Source organism: Lithobates pipiens, unplaced genomic scaffold (genome assembly GCF_037356315.1).
Source record: "Lithobates pipiens isolate NorthernLeopardFrog02 unplaced genomic scaffold, aLitPip1_a1.2 Scaffold_30, whole genome shotgun sequence".
NCBI classification, from domain to species: domain Eukaryota; kingdom Metazoa; phylum Chordata; class Amphibia; order Anura; family Ranidae; genus Lithobates; species Lithobates pipiens.
The window spans coordinates 170,406,475-170,412,829 of record NW_027507791.1 but is presented as its reverse complement, the minus strand read 5'-3'; the positions used below and the strand labels follow the sequence as shown (position 1 = coordinate 170,412,829).

The 6,355-nt window shown below is 38.2% G+C and overlaps 1 pseudogene; it reads left to right on the top strand.

The window, feature by feature from the left end:
• The first annotated feature begins 6,029 nt into the window (after positions 1-6,029).
• On the top strand, positions 6,030-6,148 carry LOC143949534 (5S ribosomal RNA; annotated as a pseudogene).
• The last annotated feature ends 207 nt before the right edge of the window (positions 6,149-6,355 follow it).

Below are 6,355 nucleotides of genomic sequence, written 5' to 3'. Positions count from 1 at the left end.
TAGTGTATGCAGAGAGGCTGGGACACCGAGACTATTGTAAAAAGAAGGCAGGCTAGTTTATATAGATTACGGGCACCTGTATACAGAAGACAGAGAGGCTAGTCTATATTGAGTGGCTAGTGTACACAGAGAGATTCATGTATACAGAAAAGCTAGCGTGTAAAGAAAACAGGACTTTATTTTTTGCTAATGCAACTACTTCTGAAACATGTAAAATGCTTTTTTCATATTTTGGTGCTGTTACAAAGTGGTGTGTTGTCAGTGGTGATATCAATGTGACAGTTAATGTGGAGAACTACAACTATTCAAAATAGAGCAAAAGAGTGCTAAAGTTTATTTTGTTAAGTCATTGACTGATAGACGTTGAGTAATTGGCCATTATTGGTTTGGCAGTACATGGTTTATTTTGATGTAAGATAGTTTTATTCTCTACTTATAGCCGAGTTTTACACGACTTTATTATTAGCATTATTCGCATTATTCATATATATTATGCAGAGTGTAAGTATTGCAGTGAGACGATATTGCTTTTAAAAGATTTGTATTATTATACATAGCATTGTTAGCAGACCAATAGGACAATTTACATGGCTTAATATTGCAGAGCGTAATTTATCAGGAAAGAGATCCAAAGCGTTAGTTGCAGTAGTTTCATAAAACTGAGAAATCGTTGCATTACTCTAAATTTAAAAGTTGTTCCGGTAGCACTGAAAAGACGATATTAGATGAGTGATCTACACATTTCGTTTACTATTTCACTATACCGGCTAAATGTTAATATGTTAATATGTGCTGCGTGTAAGGTAGAAATTAGATGGTTTAGTGTGAGCTGGTTTACCAGGATTTAGAGATAGTAATCTGTTTATACTAGTAATAAATATAGCAAAATAACTATAACGAGTTTAAGTGGAAATACGTGAAATAACAGCAACAACGTGTGTAGGTTTTTATCAATCAAGTTAATTACGTGTCAGCAGCTAAATATTCTGCAATAGCAGAGATTAAGTATTGCAGTCGAAATGAGATCGGAAGCGATAGTTGCAGTAGCTCCAAAAAAACTGAGAAATCATTTCATTACTCTAAATGTAAAAGTTATCCCGAGCAATTAAACTGTTCACGGTAGCATTGCATTACTCTTAATATGTGCAGCGTGTAAAGAAGCAATAAGATGGTTTTGTATTATCCTAAAATTAGCAGTATACGTAATAAAGGTAAGTATGTAACCTGGATTTAGACATAGCAAACTCTATAATCTAATTTAGCAAAATTAGAAAGGATAATATTGAGACAGTATATACAGGTCGAGTTTAACTGGAAATACACAAAATATCTAGCTTACCTTTACATTGTTCAATAGAGCATTGCAAAGTAATACCAAGGCAGAATGTCGGAAACGCAATTAGATGAGATGATTGCTGTAATCATGAAATATCAGCAACGCCTAGGTTTCTATCGGATGAGAAAGTATAATAACTGGCAAAGTATGACATGGCAAAGAGACAAATTGCATTAGAGATGTGAGATGGACATGAAATGTCAATCCCCATTGGTTACTTACATGTAAACGCGGCTACATACAGCAAAGTGTGAGCTAAGCAGCTAAAGGGTATTTAAGAGTAAATTGACGTAGCTTGAAAATTCCAACGTGTAAATCGTTCCATGAATTATGTTACGCACGAAGACGGCTTACACTGACTGTTTTCCGTTTCCACTGGTCATCGGCATAATGTATCAGTAACCATGAACATTAATAGTGATAGACAGCTTACATTAGGATGTATGCATGATGTGAATGTAAAATGAATGTAAAATAGTTGCATTATGTGTTATTAATGTAATCAAACTGTATTCCTATGCTTTGCTACTGCAACCACTTCTCAATCAAGTAAACCGTCCCACTGCTTTTCTCACATTTTGCCGCTGTTAAAAAATGTGTTGCAAGTGTTATGTGTTACAAATGGTTATCAGTGTGACAGTTAATGTGGAGAAGAAGTAATACACAAAATAGAGTCAGAAAGAGAATCCTATTGCATAGAGGTAGCGAGAGATGGTTGCATTAATCTTAATGTGCAGTGTGTAAAAGGTTTTAAAAAGATGGTTTTGTGTGACTTTTGCTTTAACGTAAAATTAGCTGTAGACATTATAACTTGTTACAATGATTTAGAGATAGTAATCTCTATAAAATAATAATAATAAGTATAGCAAAACAAATTACGAAAATTTTGAGGCAGTATGTATAGGTCGAGATATAGTGAATACACAAAAGGGATCAAGGGATAGTAGCAAAGTCAAGGGATAAATGCAAAGGTACTCTATTTAACAGTAAATTGACGTAGCTTGCAAATTCCAACGTGTAAATCGTTCCATTAATTTTGCTGCGCACGAAGACGGCTTTCACTGACTGTTTTCCGTTTCCACTGGAAAGAGAATCCTATTGCATAGAGGTAGCGAGAGATGGTTGCATTACTCTTAATGTGTAAAGGTTTTAAAAAGATGGTTTTGTGTGAATTTTGCTTTAACGTAAAATTAGCTGTAGACATTATAACTATGGTTAGGTTTACAATGATTTAGAGTTAGTAATCTCTATAATATAATAATAAGTATAGCAAAACAAATTAGGAAAATATTGAGGCATTATAAGAATAAAGTGAATACACAAAAGGGATCAAGGGATAGTTGCAAAGTCAAGGGATAAATGCAAAGGTACTCTATTTAACAGTAAATTGACGTAGCTTGCAAATTCCAACGTGTAAATCGTTCCACTAATTTTGTTACGCACGAAGACGGCTTACACTGACTGTTTTCCGTTTCCACTGGAAAGAGAATCCTATTGCATAGAGGTAGCGAGAGATGGTTGCATATGGCAGAAAGACGGCTTATACTGCTTTTCTCACATTTTGCTGCGGTAAAAAGAAATGTTTTGTCACTGTGTTTTAACTGTGACAGATAAGGTGGAGAAAAAGAAGTAATACAGAAAATAGAGTCAAACAGTGGAAACGTTTATTTGTCATGACAGCTGATACTGGTTGAGCAATAAAACTGTTTTATTAAGATGTAAGACTAGTTTTATTCTCTACATATAGGCTTTTCAAAGAGTTGTATAATATAGGCGACCAATAGGACATTTAAATGGCTTAATATTGTAGGGAGGAAGTATCGCTGTTCAAAGGTAAGAGATTGAAAGCTTAGCTTGAAAATGGCCGAGAAATAGTTGCGTTAGTCTAAATTTAAAGGATATGCCGGTACCAATGAGAAAGCTTATATTAGACTAGTTGATCTTTGCATTACACAATCCTATTATTATTATTATTATTATTATTAAGATCATAGTGCAGAGAGATACTCAGTTAATGTCAGAGATACTCGGTCAATGTCAGAAAAGCAATAAAACTGTTTACATCGTTAGAGAGCGATAGTTACATTACTCTTAGTATGTGCAGCATGTCTGGTAGCAAATGGATGGTTTTGTGAACATTTTGCATTAAGGTACAATTAGAGGTAGAACTCATGGAAGTGAATAGATTTAACCGGATCTTGAGTTAGTACTCTCTATTTCTAATAAGAAATAAAGAAAAATAAGTCAGGATGGTGTGTCAGGACTGTCACATAATCACAGTCCCGGTACAAATATGCAAAATAGAGCAAAGGAGTACATGGTTTATTTTGATGTATGATAGTTTTATTGCATGCTTGATGTGGATGATTAAAATCGTGTAGTGATCTATATTTAGCATAAGAATGAAAAGGCATAACATGGCAATGAGACAAACTCCATTAGAGATGTGAGCTAGATGAAATGATGAAATGTCTCTGTATAGCCCAGATTGTCTTCTGTTATCACTTAGCCTACCCTCTAAATTCTCTAGCCTCTCTATATACACCAGCATGTTTACACTAGCCGGTCTTCTGCATACAATAGCCTGTCTTCGATATACACTAGCCTATGTTCTGAATACACTAGCCCGTCTTCTGTCTTCTGTATGCCCTAGCCTGTCTTCTGTATACATTAGTCTCTCTGTATAAACTAGCATCTCTGTATACCCCAAACTGTCTTCTATAAAAACTTGTCTCTCTTTATAGCCTGTCTAGCCTTTCTTCTGTACACACTAGCTTCTCTGTATACACTTACCAGGCTTCTATATACAATAGCTTCACTCTATGCACTAGCCTCTCTGTATAATCTAGCCTCTCTATATACCCTAGGTAGTGTTCTGCATCTCCGTAGTGGTAGCCTCTCCGTAGAAGCCAGCCTTTATTCTGTATTCACTAGCCTTTCTTCTGTATGCTGTAGTCTTCTATATATACTAGCTTCTCTGTACACCCTTGCATCTCTGTAATACACTAAACCCTCTGTATACCACAGCTTGTCTTCTGTATACACTAGACTGTAAACAAGATAGAATACACCAGCCTGTCTTCTGTACCCACTAGAATCTCTGTATACACTACCCAGTCTTCTGTATACACTGTCAGCTTGGATGTATACCCAAGCCTGTCTTCTGTATACACTAGTTTCTCTATATGCACTGTCCTTTCTGTATACTCTCGACCCTCTCTATACATTAACCTCTCTATATACACTAACATCTTTGTATATACTAGCCTCTCTTTAAATTAGCCTCTCTGTGTACCCCAGCCTCACTGTTTACTCTAGCATCTCTGTATACTCAAGCCTACACGAGTCTTCTGTATTCTGTATTAACTAGCCTTTCTTCTGTATGCTGTAGTCTTCTATATATACCAGCTTCTCTGTACACCCTTGCATCTCTGTAAACACTGTGTAAACTAGCCAGTCTTATGTATACACTCGCCGACTGTATACACTAGACTCTCTGAATACACTAAACTCTATGTCTTCTGTATACACTAGACTGTAAAAACTAGCTAGAATACACCAGCCTGTCTTCTGTACCCACTAGACTCTCTGTATACACTACCCAGTCTTCTGTATAGAATGTCAGCTTTCATGTATACCCTTTCTGTATACACTAGCTTCTCTATATGCACTGTCCTTTCTGTATACACTCGACTCTCTCTATACACTAACCTCTCTATATACACTAACATCTTTGTATTTGTCTTTAAACTAGCCTCTCTGTGTACCCCAGCCTCACTGTTTACTCTAGCATCTCTGTATACTCAAGCCTATCTACATACACGAAACCTGTATTCTGTATTTACTAGCCTTTCTTCTGTATGCTGTAGTCTTCTATATATACCAGCTTCTCTGTACACCCTAGCACTGTAACAGTATTACAGAAACAGAACACCAGCAATAAGGTGTATACTGTGCAGGAGGCACACAACACCGACTCTAACTTCTGCACTGCAGATGCATGTATTGCAGAAATTGAACACCAGTAATAAAGGGTAGCTTCAGGTGTGTACTGTGCAGGAGGCACATAACACCCACTGTAACAGTGCTAGGTTCCCAAGCAGTAAAGACACTGTCCCTGCCTATCGTCCTCTTTCCCTGACCACCGCAACACACTATACAAGGCCGCCGTGCTGGTGGCCTTATATAGTGTGGGGTGTGTACTAAACCCCCCGAGCTATAATTGGCCACAGGAATCCTGCCTGTGGTGAATTGTGGCTCTCCTCACACAGGATGTCACATCTGTTCTTATTATATAGAACCTATTATGCTCCTCGTAAACTTTTTCAGTTTGGCCGAACGGCCGGACGCAAGTTGCCCCCGGTGCGGGAACATGGGGGGAGACATGATGCACATGTTTTGGAGAGGCCCAAAATTGATCCGCTACTGGACAGAGGTGACAGGAACCATTGATCGGGTGGTTGGAACCTCCACCAGGATGGAGGCGAAGTATTGTCTCCTGGGATTAGTTGAAGGAGTTGGAAACCCGGGAAGTAGCCAGATGGCAGTTCTGAGATGCCTATTTCAGGCAAGGAAACTGATTGCCCAACCCTGCTTAGCCTCCAATGTTGGCAATGACTTGGTTTTTTTCGCTTGTTTCCCAAGATGACCATGTTGGCGTTTGTCAAGATGGTTGAGAGTGCCCGAAGAGATCGCCTATGGCCCCATCACCTTGAAAGTGCCTGATCTTGTCTGATCTCGGAGGCTAAGCATTGTCGGGCCTGATTAGTAACTGGATGGGAGACCAACTGGGAATACCAGGTGCCGTAGGATTCTTTTTATGTTGTTGGCGTTGACATGTTTTTTTTTTTTCGCTTGTTTCCCAAGGTGATCATCTTGGCATTTGTCAAGAGGGCTGAGAGTGCCCAAAGAAATCTCCTACGGCCACATTCCCCTGAAAGCGCCCGATCTCATCTGATCTCAGAGGCTAAGCAGGGTCCGTAGGAATCTTTTTATATTGTTGGCTTTGACCTGTTTTTC